Below are 27,846 nucleotides of genomic sequence, written 5' to 3' on the forward strand. Positions count from 1 at the left end.
AAAGACTGACAATAACAATGTCGGTAAGTATGTGAAGCAACTCAAACCTGCTACCCTAAGAATGTAAAATGCTATGATCACATTGGAAATCAGGTAGTTATTTCTTAAAAATTTAAATATAGTGCATCCAAACCTAAATGTAAACAAACTGAAAATATATATATATATATATATATACACACACAAATATATATATGCACACATATATATACATACACACACATATATACATATATATGTGTGGTGTGTTATATTATTCTATTTATATATTGTCATAAGACACAGAAAACATAAATTATCAAGAATAGGAAAATACATGTATCACATTGTAAGTAAAGAAACAACAACAGAACAGGAAAATACATTTCCAACATACAACAGAGGATTAGCTTGGCCTCCATTGAAGAATTTGAAGAAAAACAACCCAGTAGAAAAACTGCATGTTGAAATGCATTTCCTAACAGGAAATTAACATAGGAAAAGGTGCTCAAACTCTTCAACTATGAGCATTGTTCAAGTTAATATTAAGCACTGATATATCACTTCACAACCACTGGAATGGAAAAGAAAATGAAATATCTCAGACTGTCATGCTGTTATGGACTGAAACTTTCAAGAAGTACTGGGTTAAAAATTTATACGACCACTTTTGAAAATGAAATCGCAATTTCTAGGAAGGTTGAAATTTGCTCACCCTATTGCCCAACAAATCTTTTAGGTATGTGACATGAACAAACTCTTACACTTAGGTAGCAGATTGCATATTAAAAGATGTTTACTACAGCACTATTTGTAATAGGAAAAAATATTACATAATATTCCCTATTAATAGAGAGAATTTTGATATGTTTATATGGTGAAATACATTAAAATGAATTAATTAGATCAATTGGCATCAATGCGAGTTGTTTTAAGAACATACCATGGAGTTTAAAAAGTTGCAGAATCATCTAGTATGGGGCGCTCGCTTTGTCAGCACATATACTAAAATTGGAACGATACAGACAAGACTAGCATGGCCCCTGCTAAGGATGACAGAATTATCTAATATGGCATCATTTTATTATATTAAGGGATAGGAAAACTTTAACATATACTGGAAAAGTACATAAGATTTTTTACAGTGATTGTCCCTAGGGAATGAAGGAATGGCGACTAGAGAGTGAAATAACCTTCAAAGAGGAGCAGTAGCTCCTTTCACGTCTCCCTGTTTACCAGCAAACATTCCTCTCTGCCTTCCATGACGCCCTATGTTCCCTCAAAAATTCTTTGGTTTTTCCATTTACCAAATCTTACCATACTTTGATGATATCCCATCCATTACGCATGGGGTAAAGCAGATTATAGAGCAAATAACATGCAAATATAATTGCTTGTTGGGATCATAGGATCTCAGAACAAAAGGCTTTTAGAGAATCATGTTGCCTAGTGGGCTTCAAACTGTGTTCTGAAAAGCGCTGGAGTTCCGACAGAGGCTTCACTGGGCAAGGAAGGGCTTGGCACGTAGGACTCTGCACCCACTGCCTCTGGTTGAAGAACAGCAATACTGACTTTATCTGCTTTATAACTAGGTTCTAAAGATTTTGTTTCCAAAAACAGTTCTCTTAAAAAAGCATATGAAAACCACTGAGTTTAGGTGTTATTTTTTCCAAGAAAATAATAAGTTAATGCCATTTCCTAGCAAGGTCACACAACTCTTCTATGTTCAACAGATTGGATGTTTATGGAACTCTTGGTACAATGAGAAACTGTTAAGGTATGTGGGAACCTTTGGTTTCTAATATCTACCTCATCATATATAAACAGAAGGATGCTTTTCCAAGTGTCAAGTCAGGAATGAAATAATTATGTTTAATTTACCAACACAGCAATTCTGAAATAAATTCAGGGAGAGAGGGGAAGGTAGAATTCACTCCCTCAAATTTTGCAGTGCGCATCACACCCTACTCTTTCGGTGTGAAGAAAAAGATTCATCATCAACTGGCTTGGGCAGAACTTTTTGATGCATTTAACCTAGTGATATCCCTGTAAGTAAGCATTATGTGTTAAAAACATGCAATAGGGTGTGAGCTTTCAGAAAGCAACTGTTTAATATGAAATTGCAGGAGGAAGAACTAAGTCATCAGCTTTCCATCCCTGCCCGTTAGTTTGGTAATCTCTACTGAAAGTCATTCATGAAGCTAATAAATTCTCTTCAAGGAATCACTAAAAAGGGGGTAATTATATTAAGGCACCAAAGTTCATGAGCAAGAAAATTCATAACAAAACAACTTTGATCTTTGCTCCAGGCTCTGCTTAATGGTCCAGAAAACTAATAATCATTAATTTTCACAAAAGATGTCATATGGCTAGAGCTATAATGTTCAAATAATATTCAATTATATTTTTCTATCAAGTTAAAGCCCTTTTAATCATTTTGAAACCAATTACCACAAAATGCATTATTTTATTCTTGTAAAATCTTCCCTCCTAGTCTTCAAAATATGACAGCAATTTCACTTCCCAGGATACACACTGAGAACACAGAAGTTAATTTTGCATTCAGGTCTCATTCGACCTAACAAATAGAATAGTAACATTTTTTGTTCTACTCCTCCTGGTATGGAATTTTTGCTAAGTACTATTTGCCTCTCGCACAATTTCCAAGATTCATAATTATCTACTAATACTTCTACTTTAAACAGAAGACCTGCAACCATACTTAGAACTGATGTTTATATCAGACCTCTTCTTGATTGCTAATGCCTAAGGAAGAAGGGATAGCCACAAAGCAGAGTGACTTTGATAGGGAATAGTTGTCACATTCTGTCTTAACAGATATGGCAGGGGGAGAAGGAATATTCACCCAAAGTATCTCCATCTCCATCCCTGCAACTTACAATCCACATTATTTCATGAATCTACCTCTTATCAAGGAGTGCCTGTGCACACAGAGCTCATGAGGTATGGATTAGGCTGAGTGAAGATTAAATACAAAATTATTTCTCTTAGAAAATATAGTTTGTAAAAGTTTTGTCATTGCTGGCAGAGAAGTTGAGATTCTTAACTTTGTTTTGTAAATCATTAGCTGGAGGCTGAGACAGCCACACATGGAAAACATTTTTAATCCTAGGAAACATCTGTCAATACAGAGGTACAGAAGATAGAAAAGGTATCTGGGGTATCCCCATAAATACATGGAGAGGAGAATAATCGCACTCCAGGTAAAGAACTGGAGGCTTGCACCCATATTCCAGGTTCTGACTCAGGCCAGGTATCCAAATTCCTCCCAGCCAAATATATAAAAGCAAACCACCCCAGGATCCACATAGAATGCTGCTTCTTCTGAATTTGCTGAGGAGTGTCTCTATCTACAGAGTTACTTAAGTCTGTAGTATTCCCCATAGCAGACTCATTCTTCTGTAATCACTAAGTCAAACTAGGAAAAGAAATCCAGCTGACCGTATTTTTACCTCTTCAATCTACTAACCCTAGTTTTTAGTCAAAATAGAAATGGAGAGAAAACAAATTGCAACTAAGTGAAAGGCAAGCCTCTTTTTTTTATCATCAGTAATTTTTACCTAGCTTTGAAGGTAAATCTATATTCTAAGGGGGAAGGAAGAAATTTGGTTTAATTTGAGACCTGATATCAAATCTACTACAGTACTATGACTGTTAATACTAGATAACTTTTTCTTGACCTACATCATTTGAGATTTTAAATTAAAGGATTTACTAAAACACATTTTTGTAGAAATAACAGAAAAACTATTGTCAAACCATTATCATCAAAAATTTGTTACAGAACCAAAAACCAAAGATGCTTGAAAAATCATCTCTGAAGTTTATTCTACTGTCTTACAATGTGTGGGATCACACACACACACACACACACACACACACACACACACACACACACAGAGTTACAGAAACCATGTTTCTTTTACTTATAGCAGTTTTCAGTAACTTAGTATAAAGGACTAAAATTTCAATCTTCTCAAGACTCAACTCACAACTTCTAATGGGAAGTTTCATTACGAACAATGTTTTGCTCTTTTTATGTAATCCTAGAATGAAAATAAAGAAGCCTTTATGATCTAATCTATTCTCATGTTTCCTTAAAAGTGGACAGCAAAACCATCCCAAAGTAATGGGAATAAAGCTATTTAATATAAAAGCTTGAGAGAAGACTACTTCCCTTAAGTGTTGTATATCACTCTAACACCCTTTAATAGTTGGGTTCTCATTCTGTAGGCAAGCAGTGCCATTGAAAGCCAATTCTGCTTCAATTCTCAGCCTGTTTCCAAAGTTGGAGTAACGCCATAAATTTTCAAGACTGCCTTATTTTACTGCCTCTCTGCAGATTGTGAGCTCCTTCAGAAATGGGAACCAGGTGATCATCTTTATGACCAACTCTACATTCTAACTCCATGCCTGGAACATACTTATGTGTATCAAGCAATACATGTAAGTATGGCAAGTATGTCAGAAACCAAGTTAAACTGGTTTAGAAATGTTTATATTGATCTTTGAATGATTATCATTTAAAATACAAGTTCTTTTTTGTTAAAGCCTTCCCCTACCCTTGTACGAGGTAGTCCTTAGTTTCAGCTTTATTCTGTTCAATTACTGGTATATTACAAAACTAAAAATCCAACAATGGCTTAGGCATTTAATTGTGATATTAGAAGTACTTAAAAAAGGAAACTGTCAAAAATATTAGTCACAATTTTCATACCAATAAAAATAGTCTTGTTAGTAAGATATTTGTTAACTTACTTTTTTCAAAAAATACAGATTTTATTTCATCATAGCTAGTTGATGTCTACTGCATACTAACCTGTGAACCTACCTTAGAGAATTTATTCTTCCAGGAATGCAACATCATTCTAAAATTATCTTTCATTATACAGTAAATGAGAAAAAAAAGCAAGGAAAGTAATTTTTTTAATTTTTTTTTAATTTTTTTTTCAATGTTTATTTATTTTTGGGACAGAGAGAGACAGAGCATGAACGGGGGAGGGGCAGAGAGAGAGGGAGACACAGAATTGGAAACAGGCTCCAGGCTCTGAGCCATCAGCACAGAGCCCGACGTGGGGCTTGAACTCACGGACCGCGAGATCATGACCTGGCTGAAGTCGGACGCTTAACCGACTGCGCCACCCAGGCGCCCCTAATCTTTTTTTTTTTTTTTTTATCTTGCCTGACTGCCACTGTCAGCACCACCCTTGATTGAACATTCTTTACTGTCTAATTGCCGTTAAACACATGTTGGGGTACGTTATCAAAAAACCATGAATGCTGCCTGACCTGTGAGCTGGACCACGGCACTCAGAGGCTCCTAACACTCTTCCCTGTCCTTAGAATGTGGGTTCCACTTCCCTTTCCCACTCCCTGAGGCCACTCCAAGGACATAGCCTTCAGATGGTGATGTGGTGTTGAAAATACTTGTATCGTATACATGACTGAGCACAGTTTTTAGGGCCTCTTTCTAAACTTTTAAGATTTGAGGGTGGATGAGGGAATCCATTTGTCTTGCTACCACACAAGACAAACCTCCTATGTAAGTTCCTTTTGTTTATTCAAATTCCCACCTACCAATCTGGAGTTGCTTGCCTCTTTCTTCAGTCTCTCCCTGCCCTGAATACAGGGGCCAGTTTCAGATTAAATCAGGGAAGTTCCCAACTGGGTTGCTAACCAATAGCACACAGGCTGATTGAACATTCTGGCCAGCCTAACCCAGAGTCATATGGTAGTTATCTATAAAATGTCTTTTCACAGGATGAATGGAAGAAAAGAATGACTGGAGAATGAAATTTGTTGGGTAAGAAAATATGAGGACGTATCACATAAAACAAAGGATTAACTTCATTTGTAAGGATAAAGGATGATTTTTCTGCTAAAACTAAGGAAGAGAAAAAACGCGTGTGACATGATGCTTACATGCTACTTTTATTCTAAGAAAGCTCATTACATGCCATTCTGTATGAACTTTCAAATCTCAAACACTTCAGCAGAAAACCTGAAAATATTTTTACTTAATGTATTTTTCAAGGGTTAGAAGAGTTTAGGTGGTCGTTGGAGGTATTTCAAGCTCTTGTTTTAACATTTATTCAGTTCCAAATGATTTGAGGACCAATAATAATTCATTTTTATAGGAAAGGAAATTATCCACTCTAACAAATCTAAATTCTAGGCTTCAGATCCTGCTCTCAATATATCATCTCCTAGTTCTATAAACATGAATCTCAGAGGTCTTATAATTCTTTCTCATTTCAAATGAAAGGCAAATGCTTCTGAAATGGATTCACTACATTACTTATAACTGCTGAGTCAAGGGAACTGAAAATACTGCTATACCAACAAATAGAATTATTATAGCTCACTACAACTACACTATGAAGGATGACTCAAATGCAACGACTGCGGCATGTGCTAAAGAACAAAGTATCTACCTGGTGATCATCTCTACTTCAGTGAGTCCCAGGCATCTCAAATTCAAGAAGTTTAAAAACAGAACTAATCTATTTTTCTGCTAATCTTACTCTTGCATTCTCTTTGCATGAAAGATGGTAATGGATTTCATCCTGTCATGAAAGTCAAAAGCCTTGAAATCATCCTCAACTTTCTATTCCTTTTATTCCTTTCACCCCCAAATTCAACTAGTCACCGAATCACGTTGAATCATCTCCTAATTTCCTTTTCACATTCACACTCTTCCACCCAATCTTATCACTGCCATAGTTCAGATTCTCATGATTTCTTCAACAGTCAGTATAGTTTTCCTGCCTCTAGATTTTCTTAACAAACTGGTATATGTGTCTTTTGTCATTTGTAGAAGGTGTTGTTTGATTTAAAGCTCTTTCTTAATCACATGAGGGCTTTAAAATACAACACTGAACTTGTGTTTAAAAATAAATTGGCCAAAAACGTGGATCTCTTCTGCCTTTTGTCAGTTCACTAAAAGTGACAATAAAAGATTAAAACACATAAAACCTTCAGAATGAAAGCAGCAACATGAAAGAAAGCAAAGAAACTAAACTTACCTTGAAGAACCCTTCACAGATTCCAAACTGTAAATCAACAGGGGTGGACAAGCAACATAGACCAAAAGAAAGGAGCTGAAAACAAGAGAATAATTGCCCATCCGAATACAGTATTTGGATCCCTAGGTCCTGTTCACCACCATGCACAGTCAAGCTGTCTCTGCCTCAGGAATGAGATTCAAGATTTATCCTCATGAGACATTAAATTTGAGACGTATGGATCCAGAAACTCCTGGTAAATTATAGGAATGAGATAAAAACAGGAAACTTATATAAAATCCTATATATGAACTACTGAACTATCAGACTCCCCTGCTCAATCTACTCCTAGAGCCACAAAAGCAGGCATATGTTTCTCAGAGCTAGAACCTTTCTCTGGGCAAATTAAATAGACTTAGAAAGAAGACTCCCACAAAGTGACATGTGCAACACTTTTCAGACACACACACACACCAGTGAAAATTCAGCCTTGCCACCATACTACCCTGTATTGTAACCCAGCAGTTATCAAACCCCACCCAAGTAAACAAAGCTTACAGTCATCTTCCAGTGCCTCATTCTTACATATAAGCCAATATAAAATGATTAGCAAACAAACCAAAAGAGGAGCACAAATGATCCATAGTCAATATATGGAAAAGGCAGAAAGTATAACTTAAACTGCAAATATAACTTCTTTAGAGAGATAAGCAACTATATGGCATCATAAAATAAAAATAAAATGCTATAAAAATAACTATCAGAAAGAACTCTTGTACATTAAAATATAATAGCTTAAACACAACTATTCAATTAAAGTGTTGAGAAATGTAGGTTAGAAAAATTCTCACAAGTCAGAACAGGAAGAAAAAGCCAAGGAAAAGATAAGAAACTTAGAGACCAATCTTAGACGTCCACTCTCAAGTTTAAAAAATTCCTTAGAGAACAAAGAAATTTGTCAACAAAAAATCAATCCAAAAACTTGAAAAAAAAAGTTCCTACAGACAAAAACATTTTCAAATATGAATATGCTCCGTCTCCTCCCCCTTCCCCCAAAAGGTAAAAAAAAGTGATTCCAAAAATAGATAGAATCCAGGCAGTATATGAGAAAAATAAAGGGAATTCCCAGGATGGTTGCCAATAGAAATCCTAAGAAGAGTGATCAAACAGAGATGCACAGCAATGAGCCCAGGACCAGTAATATTGATAGTTGTCTAATAGATATGATGGTGCATGTAGGGAAGAAGTGATTGAGGCATGGAAATTTAAGTCAATAAATGAACAAGGTGATTGATAACTCTAGGTAAAATGAAAGATGTACAAGTAAGTAAATTTAATAGAAGGATTCACTTGGGTTTGTGGCAAAAACTATGTTCATATTATAGTAAATATAAATGAGAACTATTTTAATAAAGATGTGAAATATACAGCATTAGGAGGGTGAATAGAGGAGAAATATGTTGAAGAGTTTAATACATATCTACTATAAAATCTATTAGATGGTTATGAATATTGAGAACCATGGGATAGCATTATAAGCCATTATTTTGATATGTGGAAGCCAAGATACTTTTGAGAAGTTGCTATGAAGTAAAGTTCTTAGAAGAAAAGAGAGAAGTAAGGCCTATTGTAATTTCATTAAACGTGTTTTAGATCACGGATTAAAACAATATATTCTTGAGCTCTGTATTGATGGAGAAGGAGAAAAGTGCCCACATCCTTTCAGGACTCGTGGTCTTTTGGGCATGACACAAATTCAATGGGAGAAGAAAGAGGAAAATCTCCTGGATCTCTGCAGGATTAATTTATTTAAAATAGATAACAGAAAAATACTCAACATGTAAAATTCTTGAAGAAAATGAAGGAAACCCATGTTTGCCAACAGCTTAGGCAGACCACCCTTCAGAAGATGTACCAGAGGAGGCAGAAGAAAGTCCCCAACCTTCCCAAGAAGGTGTAAGCCAGGAAGAAAAAGGAAATGTCAAAGGAGGGCTAACCCAACCTGGTCATGGCTTTGAAGAGGACACTCCCATAAGGCATTTGGACCCTGAAGAAATGATAAGAGGAATAGAGGAGTTGGAAAGGCTTAGAGAAGAGTTAAGAAGAATAAGAAACAAGTTTGTGATGATGCATTGGAAGCAAAGGCATTCACGCAGTTATCCTTATCCTGTGTGCTTTAGGCCTTGATTTTTTTTTTTGGTCTGATATTAAAATCTGGTCCCTGTTTTCTTTCTGTTAGCATTTTAGCATTTTCTGACATATCTTTGACCTTCTGTTTGCTTTTAATCATCTGGTGAATTTTTTTTTTAAGGTAGCTTCCTTGTTACCAGCATCTCACTAGATTTTGTATTTTGACCCCTTTTCCCAGTCTGTTTTTCGAATGGAAAGTTTCACACATATGCATGAAAAGATGTTCATTCTACATTGTAAAGTAGAACATAACAGGTTACAAAACAGTATGTTTATTATCAGCTCACATATGTAGGATTAAATCCTACACTGTGTGTGTACATGCACGTCTGTATATACACATACATAAAATTTTTAACTGCTTATTTCTGTGTGGAATTAGTTTCTTATTTGCTTATATGTATTTTTTTCATGAATATATGTCACACACACACAAAGAGTTAAAGTTTTGTAAGAGCCAAATAATGTGCAACCAGCTTCTAAGGGCAATAGGGGCACCTAAAATCATGATGGAGTAACTATTTAAAAAATGTAAAACTCAAATTACCTCTGGATCTCTTAGCCAGAGGAATAAAACTGACATTACAGGGGGGAAAAGGAATACATTCTCTTAATATGTAATTTTAATGATAAATTAGGTCAATCTTGTTTAATGATGAATTCTTCACACAGTATTTTTACCTTCCTAACAAATTTCCACCATTTGTGAGCAGAGACAACATCTTACATGTTTCCCTTGTAGTTGATATTTCCAGTATTCTTCATTCCTTTGTGTGGATTTCTATTTATGTCTGGTATGATTTTGCTGCTTCCTGAGAGAGTCCCCTTAACATTTCTTGGAATGAGGTCTGCTAAGATCTTTTATGCTCTAGCCACTTTTAAGATTTTTTTTCAAGAGGTATAAAAAAAACTATCTAACTTAAGTGTAATCAAAAAAGACCCCAAATAACCAATTCAACCCTGAAAAATAAGATTTCAAGCTATTATCATAACGCTAGAGTAATTAAAATAGTATGGTACTGGCATAAGCACAAATAGACTGATACAACAGTATCAAAAACCCAGAAATAAACCCATGCATATATGGTCAGTATTAGTTGACCATATATAACAAGAAAGCCAAGAATACTTAATGGGGAAGACAGTTTCTTCAATAAATGGTGCTGGAAAAATGGGATATTCACATGTAAGACAATGAAACTAGACCCCTATCATATGCTACCCATAAAAATGATCTCAAAAGTCATTAAAGACTTAAATGTAAGACCAGAAACCATAAAATATCTAAAAGAAAACAAAAGAATAAAGCTCCTTGACATGGTTCTTGGCAAGGCTTTTTTTGGATAGGACACTCAAAGCACAAGTAACCAAGTATACATCAAACTGAAAAGCTTTTGCACTAAGAAACTATCAACAAAATGAAAAGACAACCTAGGGAATGTGAGAAAATATTTGCTAACAATTTATCTGATAAAGGGTTAATATCCAAAATACATTAAAAAAAAAACCTCCTACTTCTCAATAGCCAAAAAATCCAATCCAATTTAAAAACGGGCAAATGGAATCAAGATGATGGAGAGGGAGGATACTGAGCTCACAGGGACACACCAAAACCTAAAATTACACATAGAACTAGCTCTGAGAACAAATGAAGACTACCAAAACAGATTAAACACAATTAAGGATATAAAGAAAACGTCACACTGAAACGGGCAGAAGGGGCAAAGACAGTTTTGCCAGGACCCATACCTCTGGTGTGACAACCTACTATGAAGTTTGAAAGTCAAAAGTAGTAAAAATCATCCAGATGTATAATAGTTAAGGGATGCACAAAATAATATATAAAATATGACAACAAAATTGTAAAGCATGGCAGGGGGGTGGTAAAAACAGTGCTTTTAGAATGCACTTTGACTTAAGCAACCATCAACTTGTAATAGACTGCTATATATAGGATATTACATATAAACCTCACGATGACCACAAACCAAATACCAGTAATAAATACACAAAAACATGAAGAGAAAGGAGTACAAAAATAACAATATGTCACTAAATTATGAGAGGAGAGAAAGAAACAGAACTACAAAAACAAACAACATAATCAACAAAATGGCATTAAGTATGTATCTATTAATAACTACTTTAGATGAAAATGGACTAAATGTTCCCATCAAAAGACACAGAGTAGCTTAATTATGAAAAAAAAAAAAGACCCATTTATGCCGCCTAAAAGAGATTCACTTCAGATCTAAGGACACATACAGAATGAAAGTAAAGATATGAAAAAAGTTATAGAAACCAAAAGAAAGCTGAAGCAGTTATACACATGACAGAACAGACTTTAAAACAAAGACTAATGGGGCGCCTGGGTGGCTTGGTCGGTTAAGCGTCGGGCTTCAGCTCAGGTCATGATCTTACAGTCTGTGAGTTCGAGCCCTGCATTGGGCTCTGTGCTGACAGCTCAGAGCCTGGAGCCTGTTTCAGATTCTGTGTCTCCCTCTCTCTCTGACCCTCCCCCGTTCATGTTCTGTCTCTCTCTGTCTCAAAAATAAATAAACGTTAAAAAAATAAAAAATAAAAAAAATAAAACAAAGACTAATAAGAAACAAGAAGTGCATTACTAATGATCAATCAATCCAAGAAGATATAACACACAATTATCTATGTACACAACATAGGCGAATATAAATACATAAAGAAAATATTCACATAAGGAGAAATGGACAGGGGCACCTGGGTGGCTCAGTCAGCTGAGTGTCCAACTTTGGCTCAGGTCATGATCTCACAGTAAGTGGGTTCAAGTCCTGCACCAGGCTCTGTGCTAACAGTTCAGAGCCTGGAGCATGCTTCAGAATCTCTCTCCCTCTCATTTTGCCCCTCACCTGCTCATGCTCTGTCTCTCTCAAAAATTAATAAACGTTAAATTTAAAAAAAAAAAAAGAGAGAGAGAAATGGGCAGTAAAGAATAGTTGGGGACTTTAGCACCTACTTCCACCAATGGATAGATCATCCAGACATAAAATCAGTAAACAGTGGACTTCAATGACACAGTAAACTAGATGGACTCAATATGTACAGAACATTGCATCCAAAAACAGCAGGATACACATTCTTTCAAGTGTACGTGTGACATTCTCCAGGATAGATCATGTTAGGTCACAGAAGAGATCTTGATAAATTGAAGAAAACTAAACTCACATCACGCATCTTTTCTGACTATAATGATATGAAAGTAGGAGTCTATTACAAGAAAAATAAAAGCTAGGAAACTCATGAAGGATAAACAACATACTATGAAACACCTACTAAGTCAAAGACATCAAACATTAAATCAAAAATACTGAGACAAATGAAAATGAGAACACAACTGTCCAAAATCTATGGGACTCAGCAAAAGCAGTTCTAAGAGAGTTTATAGTGTTACACACGATTACCTCAAGAAACAAGAAAAATCTCAATCTACTGTTACACCTTAAGGAACCAGAAAAAGAGCAAAAAAATCCTAAGTTAGTAGGAGAAAATAATAAAGATCAGATCAGAAATGGAATAGAGACTAAAAGAAAATCCAAGTATCAATAAAACAAAAAGAGGTTTTTACTTTTGAAAACAAAATTGACAAACTTATAGCCAGACTCATCAAAATAAGAAAGGTCTCAAATTAATAAAATCAAAACTGAAAAAATTTAAAACTGATACCACAGAAATACAAAGGGTAATAAGATACTACTACAATTGTATGTCAACCAATGGGACAACCTAGAAGCGAATAAATTCCTAGAAACATATGGTCTTCCAAGAACGAATCAAAAAGTCTGAACAAAATGATTAATAATAAAATTGAATCAGTAATCCAAAAACTACCAGAAGTCCAGGACCAGGTGGCTTCACAGATACATTTTTTAAACAATTTATATACTTCTTAAACTATTCCAAAAATCTCAAGAGGAATTAACACTTCTAAATTCATTCTATGAGATAAGCATTACCCTGATACCAAAACCAGACAAAGACACCGTAAGGAAGAAAAAAGAAAAAAAAGAAAATTATAGGCCAATACATCTTATGAACACTAATGTAAAAATCTTCAAGATATTAGCCAACTAAATTCAAAAATACATTAAAAGAATCATACACCATGATCAAGTGGGACTTATTTCAGGGATGCAAAGATGTTTCGATATCTAGAAGTCAATCAATAAGATATACCACATTAACAAAGAGGAAGATTACTATCATTGTGTTAACAGATGCAGAAAAAATCCATTAAAATTTCACATCCATTTATGCTAAAAAGGAATACCCAGAAATAAATTTAAGGAGGTACAAGTTCTGAAAGCTATAAGACAGTGATGAAAGATTGAAGACAAATAAACAGTTGGATATACCATGTTCATAGATTACAAGATAATTAAAATTTCCATACTACCCAAAGCCATCTAAAGACTCATACATTCCCTATCAAAATACCAATGGCATTTCCAAAGAACCAGAATAATTCTAAGATTTGTATAAAGCCCCAACAGGTCCTGAATAGCAAAGTAATCTTGAAAAAGAAGAACAAAGCTGAAGGTGTCATGCTCCCTGATTTCAAACCCTACTACAAAATACAGTAATCAAAACAGTATGGTAGTGACACAAAAATAGACACACAGATCAATAAAGCAAAAGAAAAAGCCCTGAAAGAAACCCATGCTTATACGGTCAATTAATCTTTATAAAGGAAGAACATAAAAAAGAAGGAAAGCTTACCATTAACAACAACATAGTGTAGTGCTAAGTAAAATAGGTCAGACCAAGATAAATGTGTTATGACTTGACTTGTGTGTGGAATCTACAAAAGAAACAAACCAAACCTTAAATATACTCATAAATACAAAAAATAATCTGGTGGTTGCCAAAGGGGAGGGTGGTGGAAGTCTGAGAAAAATAGGAGAAAGGGATTAAAAGGTACAAAATTCCAGTTATAAAATAAAAGGAACATAAGGAATTTAGTTAATATATAACAACTATGTATGTTGACAAATGGTAACTAGATTTACCCTGGTAAATAATTCATAATGTATATAAATGTTGAATTTCTATTCTTTACACCTGAAATACAGTTATTGTGTATGTCAACTATACTTAAGAAAAAAAGATTAAAGGACCTGAAAAGATTTTTTTTTCCAAAGACGATATACAGATGGCTAACAGGTACATCAAGAGGTGTTCAACATCAGTAACCATTAGGGAAATGCAAATCAAAATCCTAACGAGGTATTACCTCACATCTGTTATAATGGATAACAAAAAGATAAGAGATAGCCAACACTGGTGACAATATGGAGGAAGAAGAACCCTTGTGTACTGTTGGGAAGGGATGTAAATTTGAACAGCCACTATGGAAAACATATGGAAGTTACTCAAAAAATAAAAATAGAGCTACCATATGACCTAGAAATTTCATTTCTGGGAATATTTCCAAAGGAAATGGAAATACTATGTTGAAAAGGTATCTGTACCCCCATATTCATAGCAGCATTACTTCCTATAACCAAGACATGGAAACAACACACACATATACACACATGTATATACGCACATACATACACACACACACACATATATGTGTGTGTGTGTGTCTGTCCTGTCATTTGTGACAACATAGATGGACCTTGAGGGCATTATGCTAAGTCAAATACGTCAGAGAAAGACAAATACTCTATGATCTCACTTGTCTGTGGAACCTAAAAAACAAACCCAAACTCGTAGAAAAAGAGATCACATTTGCAGTTACCAGAGGGGAAACTGGATGCAGGTGGTCACAAGGTACAAGCTTTCAGTTTGAAGATAAGTAAGTATAAGGGGTGCAATATATATTGATGACTATAGTTAACACCACTATATGGTAAGTTATTAAGAGGAAACCCTACGAGTTCTTTTTTTGTACATACATGAAATCCTGGATGTTAACTTATCATGATATTTCACACTGTATAAAAGCTGTTATTATGCTATACATCTTAAATACATACAGTGCTATATATCAGTTTTATCTCAAAAATCTTTCAAGAAATCAAAAATATTAACTTAGGAAAAATTAAATCTTTATAGTTATACTATGCAAGAATGGGAAGTGTCTTTTTCTTCAAAATGCTTTCTTGCTCAAAAATTCTTTTGTGTCTGTCAGGAGTATCAAACTACATTTTCAAATTTATTTTCAATTATCTTACAGACTGTATGAGCTTTTAGTAATAACATGCCAACTGGAGATAATCTATACCATATTCTTTGCAGAAAAAAAGAACAGTATCTTAAATGCTAATATGACCCAAAAACCTGCAGCCTGACTGACCAATGCCTTTGATTAAATTTTATCAATGTCAGCTGTAGAGAGATGCCTTGGGCAGCCAGAAAATGCCAGAAATACAGGATTATTTTCTTTCTTGGATCTTTCTCTTAGGGCTCTGCAGGGAGTCAGATCTTTCCCACCTAAACCATGAAATTTCTTGAAAGGGAAACCGCTTATCTCTTCTTGAAGAGGGGGAGAGGGAGGCTGATATAAGCAGTGGAGTAAATGATCTGACACAAAAATCTTTCAGGATAGAGTGGAGAAGAAAAAAGTCTAAGTTTTGTAGCCCTTGCAATGGAATAATCAGACACTGGATATACTGCAGAAAATTCACACATATACACCCAACCTTTCTGCTCTCATGCACATACAGAGTACAGAGGATGACAGAAAAGAATTAATCAAGACACAGAACAAGTAGAACAAAGACCCTGGCACAGCCACCCTTGTTAGGGTATCTTTAAGCAAGCCCACTGTAAGTGAAGGGTGGTGTTTTAAGCCCAAAACACCTGAATACATAGAATTGTAATTAGTTGTAATATTTATTTAGAAGATTTTGTCCATTGCTGATACTTATTTTGAGAATATTGTTTACTACAAGTACCAGATTGAGAATCTAAAATGGTTACATGAAAAAAATGCAAATTTGGTTAGCTCCTACTGTCCATGAGCTCTTGGTTTAGGAACAGACATCTCATCTATCTACACCCATTCTACCTTCTCTTTGGCTGATACTCCTGATGGACAATGGAGTGCCTCAAACCTCACCTGCAAGTGAGGCATGGTTAGATTCAGGTGAGCTCAGCAGGTCTAGATACCAAGTTCTGAGATTGTATAAAACTTGCATAAAGACCACCAGGCTGACCTCACTTCTAGATCCAAGTCAGCTCCCAATTTACTCTGTGACACAGGATAAACCCTCGATGTGTCTTGTTTTACCTTTTTGATCTGTCAAATAAAAATGATGACATTTGGGAGCACCTGGGTGGCTCAGTTAGGTGTCTCACTCCTGATTTCATCTCAGGTCTTGATCTCACTATTGTGAGATCCAGCCCTCATTGGGCTCCACTCTCAGCACGGAGCCTGCTTTAGATGCTCTCTCCCTTTCTCTCTGCCCCAACCCCGCTGGTGTGCTTTCTAAGAAAGAAGAGAGAGAGAGAGAGAAAGAAAGAGAGAGAGAGAAAGAAAATATTAACACCTGTGCTACCTACTCTACTAGCATTGAATAAAGTGAGACAACATGAAAATACATCAGAGAATTCAAAGCACTATAAATACACGGGACTCCAGAATGGGTTGGTGCACTCTCTGTTCCAGCATTTTCCAGTCTTAATTAGGAAGAGTAGGAACAATTAGATAGCTTTCAAACATATTTGTCATGGACCAAAAATACTCTTTTAGTGGCTGAGTCACTATTCTGACCATGGCTATATGTATGTTAGACCATTTTTAAACATCTAAAAAAATAAAAAGCAAAACTGTTCTACCAGTTGAACAGACTTCCAAGTCCCCCATAAATCTGGCAAAGAGACTTCAGAATGAGGCCATCCCCACAGTGCTGGCAGAGGAGGCTGAGATGAAGAAAGAGGTTGAGTCAGAGGGAAAAAGTTAGTGTTACTCTGGAAAGGAACCTGTAGGCTCAGAAAAATAGTGTGTTATATTTAACTAAAGAACCAATATAATTAAAGACCTCATGTTTATATCTGTCCCTTTTAGGACCTATCTGTTGGGAGTTCATGGCCATAAATATTATCTTTTGAGTAACTCAATACATGGAAGTATGTTGCAACACAGAGATCTGCGAAATACATCAACACAAAAGTCTAAAGTGAAATCTCAGGCAGATGAAATAATTCAGCGGGCCACACTGCAGCTAACACCACCACCACCACCACCACCGCTCACACCGGGAACTCTGCCCCGGCCATATCTCTTGGTCTGAGATTGATTTCAGGTAAACAGAGCCCAGGAGAAATTGCAGAGATGGGATATGAGTCTTTACAGGACCAGAGCCTCCTGTTTCAGGACCCTTTTCCAAACTAGGGAAGGTGTCCCTTTTCCTACTCTATCAGTATTGGAACAGCTCTTACCTCAGTCACTTACACATTACTATGAATCCATTTGGGGTCAGTGATCTTTTCCTTTGTATTATAATTCCAACCTTCTAAATATAGAAGTGAAAGGTCTTATTTCCTATAAAGACAATTTCAGTCATCAACAAATGGGTGTGGGGGTCATGTCCGATTGCCCTTGAATCTCATCACTCCTGATGGGGAGGCAGTCCCCCAGAGGGAACTAAATGTAATCATTTAGGTACTTGAGGGTCATTTGGGGGTATGCAGGTAGAGAGGAGGGGCTTTAATGCCTGCCCGAAGGGCTTGCCACCTTACCTGCTCCCCCTCCTGGAGTTGCCAAGGCTTCATCCACGTAGCTCTTGGGACAACACAGGCTCCGATCCTTTTCCTGCCAGCCAGACCACCTCCTCTGTGCTGTTCTAGGCTCCTCAACTCATCTCCAGCCTCCACTTCCTTTCCCCCAATTCTCTCCCAAGGTCTCAGAGCCCATTCTCACCTCCCTCCTCAGGGCCCCCTGGTCTGTTTCAGCTTCTCCACCAACCCCCGCTTCATCATGGACTTTCTAGAGCTTTCCCCAATCAGCAGTTACTCACAGTTGCTGGGGCTGGAGTGCCACGGCGTTAGCCTGCCAGCACCTGGATGCTAAAGTGAAGAAGACTGGGGAGGAGGAAGCACAGAGAGGGTCTCAGATGGGAGGGAGCAAATTGAAATCTGGCCTGGCACAGGGAAAATTGGGAGCAGGAGTCTGGTCATCAACAGGCATCAGGCTACAGGTGTGTGCCATGATGTGCCTGTGGGTGGGTTGACAGGGGGTGTGGGCGGGGCAGGTTTGCATGAAAAGAGAAGCTGTTGGCTATGATTAGAGGTCATGGATACCTAACAAAGAAGGAAGAAAGATATAAAACTTGGTTGGCTAGAAAAACACTACCTATTATATGGTTTATAATCTTCCCCAAATCACCACATACTCTATTAAATAAAAAATACAATAAAATTAACTTGTAAAACATTTCTCATTTTTTTGAACAATTTGCTTATGATGTGCTTTGATGTAGCTTTCTTCATGTTTCCTGTGCTTTGCCAAAAAGGGAACATTCTTGACAGATTTTTAAATTTTTAAATCCCTTTGTTTCTTTACGGAAAAGATCATGAATACTTGTCCATGTCCTTTCTTGAATTTCTTCTGATGGTGCTTTGTCCATCAGAATTCTCCCCCAACTTAATGCTGAGGATGCATAGGGTCCCTTTTCCTTTGTTCTATGCAGTTAGAATCCCAGAGTTGAAAGCGTTTTTTCAATGATTTATTTGCTAATCTTTTCAGGTGTCCTGATGAGAGGATAGTTTGTCAACTATACCTCTGACAGCAATAATTGACATAAATGAATATCCATTTTCCATTATCCCATTTATCCTATTTGTACTTATTGAATGATGATTCTGTGAAAGGGACCATGAAAAATTTCAGGTGTTAAGGCTCAATTTATTACAAAGCAAAAGATGAGTTATTGTTTATTGGCACATATCTCAATGAGATTATTCTCAGGCAGGCAGGAAGATTAAGAAGTTCCTCCTCTATTACAATGCATTTGAAAGTTCAGTCCTATAAAATGATAAAAATAGCAGCTACTAATTATTAAGCATTTACTCTATAGCAGAGTGCAGGGCAAAGTTGAATCTACTTTTTTTATAAACGTCTTTAATTTTTATAAAGACCTTAAAGGAATTATCTCAATACCTTTAATAAGAAACCTGACTTTCTCCGGATCATATAGCTAGTAAAGAGCAAAGTCGGGATTCTAGAAATATCTCATTCCAAATCCTTTCTTATTTCATTTAAAGTTTTACATAATATAAAAGAAATCATCCTTTAGTCGTTCAAAATTAGTTGAGCCACAACTGTCGTTACCTCAGCAAGTAGTTAAATCACCTACAAATAATGTTTCTTTTTGCTTCTCAGCAAAGGTTTGGATATAATATCCTGAATTTAGTTTTTATATGGAGGAAAAAATAATGTTTTGTTATACATCTATGACACAGAAGATAGCATTTCACATTATCTCATTTATTTTTTTCCCAGACTTTATAAGCTGCGTATTATTATCTTCATGTACAGATGGGAAACACAAGTTCAAATAAGTGATTCCCCATTAACCTTAAGTTGCAAAGTTTGTGTCTGAAGAAGATGCAAGTAATTATAATGTCAGTGTTCTTTCAACTGCATCCCACTGTGTGCTACTGAAGCAAAGACAGTCTGAATGATGCGAAGAGGATAACAGTTCTTAGGATGTAACTTAACTGGTACCGCCTCCTGACATTTATCCACTGAAGTGTAATTATGTCTTTCGCTTTTTAGTTAATTTTAAAGTGCTGATGGGAGTCGTCATTTTTAGTTACCCGAATTCTGAAACCCATACCCTGCATCTTAAGACAGGTATCATTGGCCCCATCATTTATTGGATACCATACCTCACCTAGACATACACAAAAATCTAGATCCAAAATGGACTTCCTCGAGGAGACCAAAGTCATATTATCATAAATCAGGGAAAACACAAAGAGAATGTACAGTTATTGTACAAAAAGGGCAACAGAGAGTAAATCAAATCAAATCAAATCAAAATATCCATGGTTTTCTTCATTGAATTTGAGCAGATTCTCAAAATTGTATGAAAAACTAAAGGTCTAAAAAAATATCTGACAAAGCAACAAAAACTGTAAGAAATATTATTTCATGTAATAGTTAAGACAAAGTAATTAAGATTGTGGATTTGGTTTAGAGACAAACAATAACCAATGGAACAGAAGAGATAGCTCCAATAGACCCTGCATAGACCTATAAGATACAAGACAGAGGGAGCATCACAAATCAGTGGGGCAAAGAATGAAGATTGAATAAACTATGCTGAGATAATTATATACACATATGAAAAAAAATAAAATTGAGTTTCCATTTTATGTTATTCCTTTCAATTTTTAGAAAAATTGGAGAAGTATAAACATTAAAATTCTAAAACTTTTAGAAGAAATTTTAACTGATTATATGACCTTAGGGTAGGGATAAATTTCTTCAACAAAACCCCCAAAACACAGCCTATAAAGAAGTTAAATTATACTACACTAAATGTAAAACTTTGTAAAAGTCACCCAAAAAGGGTGGAAGAAAATGCCACAATCTGAGAGAAGATATAATTAGTCAATTTAAATGACAAAGGATTCTAAATTCAAGGTATATGAAGAATTTCTTCAACTCAGATAAAAGGACTAGTCTGTAGCCTGTTAGGAAAAGGACAAAACATATAAATTAATAATTTGATAAAATTGGCAGAAGAAAATTATATAAAAAGTCATCAGGGATATTGTATCTACCTATCAATTTTCATACACTGCCAGTGAAGTGTAACAGGGTAAAATAATTTTAGGGTGCAATTTGACAATATCAGGCTAGGTAGAAGATGTGAATTTCCATGACTGAACAGTCACATTCTTCCATGTATTCCTTAAAGGCTCTCTTTAATGGAGGCATGTATAAGAATGTTTATAGAATACATACACATGTAGTAAAAAAAAATTAAAGAAACATAAGGGACTGATAAGCATCAGATACAGAATAATGGTTGCTTACCAGGAGGAAAAAGATCAAAGTGGATGGAGAGACACACACACAGGGTTCAATTCTATTTGCAGTTATTTCATTGCTTAAACTGGGCAGTGAGTATATGGGTACTCATTACAGTATTCTTTTATGTTTTTATGTCTGATTTTCACATAATAATTTGTAATATTTTTAAATTATACAACCCTAAATTAGAGGAAGTCTAATAAAGAGGGAGAGGTTTGTCATATAAACGTGGCAAGTTCTTGGGCAATGTCCTTTAATGTCCCTGAGTTTTTGTTTTTACTCTACAAAAGATATTATGTTTCAAATAAGACAGTAAATACAATCATAAATATAAAATGTTCTCTACCTAAGTACCAGGTATGGCTTTTTCTTGGAAGAAACCTTATTCACTTTGGTCAGGAAACAGAGTTGGCTTTGGGTCTAAAAGGTAAGATGTCGGCTTTGAAAGGGACTAAATATTAAAGTGATGAAATTAAGCTATATTCAGTTAAGCTGGTGCACCCATAGGGCAAAGTATGTGTCAGGGGTGGGGTTATATGTGCACAAGTGCACGTGTATGTCTCTATGTGAATGTGTTAAATTAGTGTGTGTCTGTGTGTGAGTGAGTGAGTCATCAAATAGTCATCATGAATGAACACCAGGTCTGGGACAGGCATGAAACAATCACTGCTAAACGAAACACTGGTGGAAGGAAGGTCTTCCTCAGACTGGTACCTTGAGAAACTGCCAGACCATGCACTTAAGTCACAGAACACAGCATCTGCCTTCCTTCCAGAACAACAGGTGGCATGGCTAGGAGAACGGATGTGCTAAAACCATCAACAGGCTTCCAACAAGATACTAGTAGTGCATCTGGCCAAGGGATCACTTATTTCCAGTAGTGACCAAATACTATGGCAACAATAGCAGCAGAGAATACTGTTCTTCAGGAAAACCAGTTTTTTTTCCCCATGAGGCAAAATCACCAGGATTGAATGAACACTCCTGTGATTCTTGTTCTAAGTATATGAAGAGAGTAAAGTAGAGACATGTGGAGAAGGCAAGATACGTTCTTAACAGAAGGGGCAATCAGAAGTATTGAATTTAAACATTGAAAACGATGTGCCTTTATTTAATGTTCCAAGCTGAGAAAGTAGAGAATATTAAATATACACAGAAAATGTATTATAGTTGACACACAATGTTACAAGTGTATAACAAGTGACTGGTTCAATAAATCTGTATGTTCTGCTGTGCTCACCACAAGTGTAGCTATCATTTGTCACCATAACATCGCCATATCATTCATTATATGTCCTATGTTGTGCCTTTTATTTCCATCACTTATTCATTCCTTAATTGGAAGCCTGTATTTCCTATTCCCCTTCACCCATTTACCCATGCCCCACCCTTCGTTTGTTCTCTGTATTTATAGATCTGATTCTTTTTTGTTTATTCATTTGGTTTTTTTAGATCCCACATATGAGTGAAGTCATATTTATTTGTCTTTTTCTGAATGACTTTTTAACTTAGCATAATACCCTCTGGGTCCATCCATGTTGCAATAAATGGAAAGACCTTTTCATGGCTATGTAATATTCCATCACATATTCTTCATCCATTTATATATCAGTGGACATAGATAGCTTCTATATTTGGTTATTGTAAATAATGCTGCAATAGACACGGAGGTTCACTTATCTTTTTAAAGTAGTGTTTTCATTTTCTTTGGGTAGATATCCAGTAGATTTATTGGATCATATGGTGTTTCTATTTATAATTTTTTGAGGAACCTCAGTATCATTTTCCACTGTGGCTGCACCAACTTACATTCCCGTAAACAGTACATAGGTGTTTCTTTTTCCCCTATCCTTGCTAGAACTTGTTATCTCTTGCCTTTTTTTGATAGCTATTCTCACAGGTGTAAGGTGAGATCTTATTGTGGTTTTGACTTGCATTTCCCTAAAGATGAGTGATGGTGAGCGACTTTTCATTTGTCTGTTTGGTCAACTACAGGTCTTCTTTGGGAAAATGTCTATTCAGGTCCCCTATACATTTTTTAATCAGATCATATGTTTTCTTTTTTTTCTTAAGATTTTATTTTTAAGTAATCTCTACGCCCAGTCTGGGGCCCAAACTCACAACCCTGAGGTCAAGAGCCACATGTTCCACCAACTGAGCCAGCCAGGTGCCCCTCTTTTTTTAAGTTCTTTTTATAGCATTATATGTCAACTATACTCAAATAAGTAAAATATAAAATATAAAGCAACCTGTATCTATAAAATAGATTAAATTAAAACATAAAAATGTATTCCTAAATATTATAATACTCTTTTAAATGTTTTTGAAGTTTATTTTCTAGTTATTTGTTTCTACTATATAGAAATAAAATTGGTTTTCATATGTTGGCCTTATATTCTGAGGCCATATTATCTTCACTTAGTAGTTTTTTAATTTATTTTAATTGGTTGTGTAGGATTTCCAACATACATTATTGTGTCTTCTTTAAATAAAGACAATGTTGCTTCAGTCTTTCTGAAAACAGAAGCAAAAAGGTACCTATAATTTTTTCAAGTATTTGTTTTGCTCTCACACTCACAAAAGGAGGTTAGTGTCTTTCTTCATGGCAGCATATTCAGAGGTGTGCAGACATGCTTCAAGAGGTAACAGAAAGCAAGCGGGCAAGTAATGGCTCTGTGCATCATGAGGGTGATGTATAAGAGCAAGTTCCACAATAGCACTCAAGTTTTCAACTTGAAAATTCTTCAGCCAGAACATGAGGCTCTCAAGGTACTTCTGGACACCCTTTGACATCTTCTTTGAAAGTTGGAAAAATGAGTTTTAATAAAAATACTATATAATAACACAAACTTCATTAGAACTTGGTCTCTAATTTCCAAAGAATAATTTAAGAAGGATCTGGTAAAAGTTTATATGTATTCCACATATATGTGGAAGGAAGAACACTGGACTCCAAGCCATAAAATTTTGGAATCACTTCATTCATTTCTTTATTTCCATAATTTACAGAAATTTGCTTAACCTGAGTCTTGATTTTCTCACCTATTCATATGAATATTAAAATTCCATGTCGTAGAGGGGCACCTGGGTGGCTCAGTCAGTTGTGTCCGACTTCAGCTCAGGCCATGATTTCAAGGTTTGTGAGCTCAAGCCCCACGTCAAGCCCTGTGCTGAGAGCTCAGAGCCTGGAGCCTGCTTCAGATTCTGTGTCTCCCTATCTCTCTGCAACCACCCCCACCCCCCCACTCTCACTCTGTTTCTCACTCTCTCTGAAAAATAAATAAACATTAAAATTGTTTTTAGTTCCATGTCTTAGATACCTCACACAGGATGCTATGGGCATCAGATGAGATATGCACAAAAATTCCGTAATGCAAAAGTACTAAGCAAAGGCAGGTGGTTTAGTAACTTAACTGATTCACTCTACCAGCAGTTTTCAAATTCTGTTCTTTGGTTCCCTAGGTTACCAACAAGTATAATAGTTGGGAAGAGACTGAGGAGGAACAAATGGCAAGGAATCCATGTTGCACCTGCACTTGATCTCAAGGAACTCTACTTTTATCTTGTCTAGAATTATGAATAAGTTTTTAGTTATGTTTAGTTTTACTACATTTAGTAAAAATTATAGGTTATTCTGCTTTAAAAGTATTTATGAAGTATAACCTTAAAAATGGGGAAAGGAATAGGGGACTCTCAGAGAACAGGGATGAGAGGGAAAAAACTCTATTCTGATACAACAACATGGCAAAGAAAGGCAGTAAAGATCATAAGTAATAGTGAATCAGGAAACTGGGATTCTATTTTCCTCCTATACTACCAGCCAAGTGTATGACCTTAAGCAAATCATTTAACCTGTACAAACCACCGTTTCCATATATGTAACATGAAGGAAGTATTCTCTAGTTACAATATTATAAAATTTAGTATATATAAAATAAAATATACCAATAAATTTCTCTTTAAATAATTATTAAATTCAAAGACTGAAGCCTTTTCAGAAATTTTGGCAGTGATATGAATTCTGAAGAAGTAATATAAAAGCTTCTTATTTAGCTCAGTTTCATAAATACTGAAGGCCAACTATGGTGTAGGCACTATGATAGCAGTAGGAATACAAATAATACATAACTAAATCCTGTATGTTTCCATCAAATTAACCAGGGGAAACACCATTCAACCCACTGAAATTAAAATTTGGCTTTTCACAATGGCAAAGCACCCTCAAGAGGCAAAATTGTTACAACCCTGAACTGAGAATCAAAAGTCCCTAGTGTTTTATCTAATTCTATTATTCACTGCCTTTCAGCAGACTGTTCATAGTATTTTAGGTCATGGTATCAACCCATAATGATTATACTAAGTACAGTGGACAGTTGTTGGAAAGCTTAAAACAAAGGAGTGACGTGGTTTGATTTTTGCATTTAAAACAGGTAAGTGCTGTCTCTGCCTATGACAAAGTAGCTAATACCAGATTAACACACTCCCCAGGAACAAATATAAAATCTGGGTTTTAAAAAATGAAGAGCTTCATGAAGGCATTAGAAAATGGCCAAAATGTTGGGATTCAAGGGAACAAGATTCCAAACAAAAGGAGAAACATCATAAGAAGCCCAAAATTCTAAATGCAATTTCCTCTAGAGGCATCTGCCAATTTATGAGTTGCACATCTGTGAGCGACACACCAAGAAACCAAACAGAAAGCTACTGCAAAGAGACTAAAAAGCTATGCAGATATTAGCCTTCCTGTGGTCCTGGGTAGATAAAAATTAAAATTCAGGACCCTTCAAAAGAAGGGAATTTGTGAGTGTCCCCTCAACGTTCATATGTTAAACCCTATTCCCCTATGTTCTGGTATTAGGAGATGGAGTTTTTGGAAGGTAATTGGGATTAGATGAGGTCATAAGGGTGGAGCCCTATAGATGAGATTGATGTCTTCATAAAAGTCAAGAAACAATTTGCTTCTGCTGTTTGCTTTCCATCATGTGGGGACACAGAAAAAAAAAATGGTCATCTACGAACCAGGAAATATACCCTCCCTTCACAGACACCAAAAATGCCAGTGTCCTGATCTTGGGCTTCTACCCTCCTGAAATTTGGGAAATGAATGTTTGTTGTTTAATCACCTAGTCTACAGTAATTTGTTATAGCAGCCCAATCTTACTAAGTCAACTGCTAAGAGCCCCAGGCTTTCTACAGAAATCCCTGAAGAAATCTACTCTTATAAACAGAGTAAAGTTGGAAATAGACCAATTTTTTTTTCAACGTTTATTTATTTTTGGGACAGAGAGAGACAGAGCATGAACGGGGGAGGGGCAGAGAGAGAGGGAGACACAGAATCGGAAACAGGCTCCAGGCTCTGAGCCATCAGCCCAGAGCCCGACGCGGGGCTCGAACTCACAGACCGCGAGATCGTGACCTGGCTGAAGTTGGACGCTTAACCGACTGCACCACCCAGGCGCCCCAAGAAATAGACCAATTTTTAATACAGCAAAATTACCTGAGCCTACTTTAATTGTTTTCTGGAAAAAAATGGATTATTGGTAGACCAAGATAAGATCTAGAACCTGTACAGTCTTTCATACATAGTAACAATGCTTCCATCAAAAACAACCAAACAGGGGCGCCTGGGTGGCTCAGTCGGTTAAGCGTCTGACTTTGGCTCAGGTCACGATCTCACGGTCCGTGAGTTCGAGCCCCGCATCAGGCTCTGTGCTAACTGCTCAGAGCCTGGAGCCTGTTTCAGATTCTGTGTCTCCCTCTCTCTCTGACCCTCCCTCGTTCATGCTCTGTCTCTCTCTGTCTCAAAAGTAAATAAACATAAAAAAAAAAATTAAAAAAAAAAAAAACAACCAAACATGTCAGGAGACAAGACCAAATAACTAAAAATCAAGAAAAAACAAAAACAAAACAACAGGAACAAATCAACAGGCTATTCAAGTACTGGAGTTACCAAAATGATTTTTTAAAAAACATAATAAAATGTTCAAAGAAATACATGATGAGATGGAGAATTTCACAATAAAACATGAATCTATATTAAATCAAATGAAATCCTACAATTGAAAATTACAGGTGAATTTAACAACAGATATCAGCATTTGGAGTGCTAATAATGTTCTATTTTTAATTTTTTAAAAGTTTATTTGAGAGAGAGAAAGCAGAGGAGGAGCAGAGAGAGGGAAGGAGAGAAAGAATCCAAAGAAGGCTCCACACTGTCAAAGCAGAGCCTGACACAGGACTCAATCCCACAAACTATGGCAACATGACTTTAGCTGGACCAACAGTCAACCACTTCACCAACCAAGCCACCCAGCTACCGGAAAATGTTCTATTTTCAATCTGAATGCTAATTGTTTGGGGTGCACTTAATGTGTACACACTTTATGCATATCATATGTTATATTGTAATAATGTATTTTTAGCTTATTCCTCTTGCTGTGTGGAAAAGGGACTTGGAGGTGGTGATGAGAGGGACAGACAAAAGTAAAATCAGGGAGACTAGTTTAAAAGATACATAGTTAGTCCCTAAAAGAGATGATGGCATGGATTCAGCAGTAGTGATGGAGAAAGTGACTGCTAATGGATTTTCAAGTTTTGAGACTTTTTTGTATTTGGTTTTTGGCC

The 27,846-nt window shown here is 36.0% G+C and overlaps 1 protein-coding gene, 1 non-coding gene and 1 pseudogene across 2 annotated transcripts in view; 2 read left to right on the forward strand and 1 right to left on the reverse strand.

Moving 5' to 3' along the window:
• The window catches only part of UNC13C (unc-13 homolog C), a 606,187-nt gene that overhangs the window by 472,700 nt on the left and 105,641 nt on the right, over positions 1-27,846 (reverse strand). The window lies entirely within an intron of this gene.
• LOC125169171 (U6 spliceosomal RNA) lies at positions 961-1,066 on the forward strand. The gene has a single exon (XR_007153502.1). It is a non-coding gene; the product is annotated as a U6 spliceosomal RNA (small nuclear RNA).
• On the forward strand, positions 6,378-9,191 carry LOC125167451 (transcription elongation factor A protein-like 8; annotated as a pseudogene).

This window comes from Prionailurus viverrinus, chromosome B3, assembly GCF_022837055.1.
Source record: "Prionailurus viverrinus isolate Anna chromosome B3, UM_Priviv_1.0, whole genome shotgun sequence".
Lineage (NCBI taxonomy): Eukaryota > Metazoa > Chordata > Mammalia > Carnivora > Felidae > Prionailurus > Prionailurus viverrinus.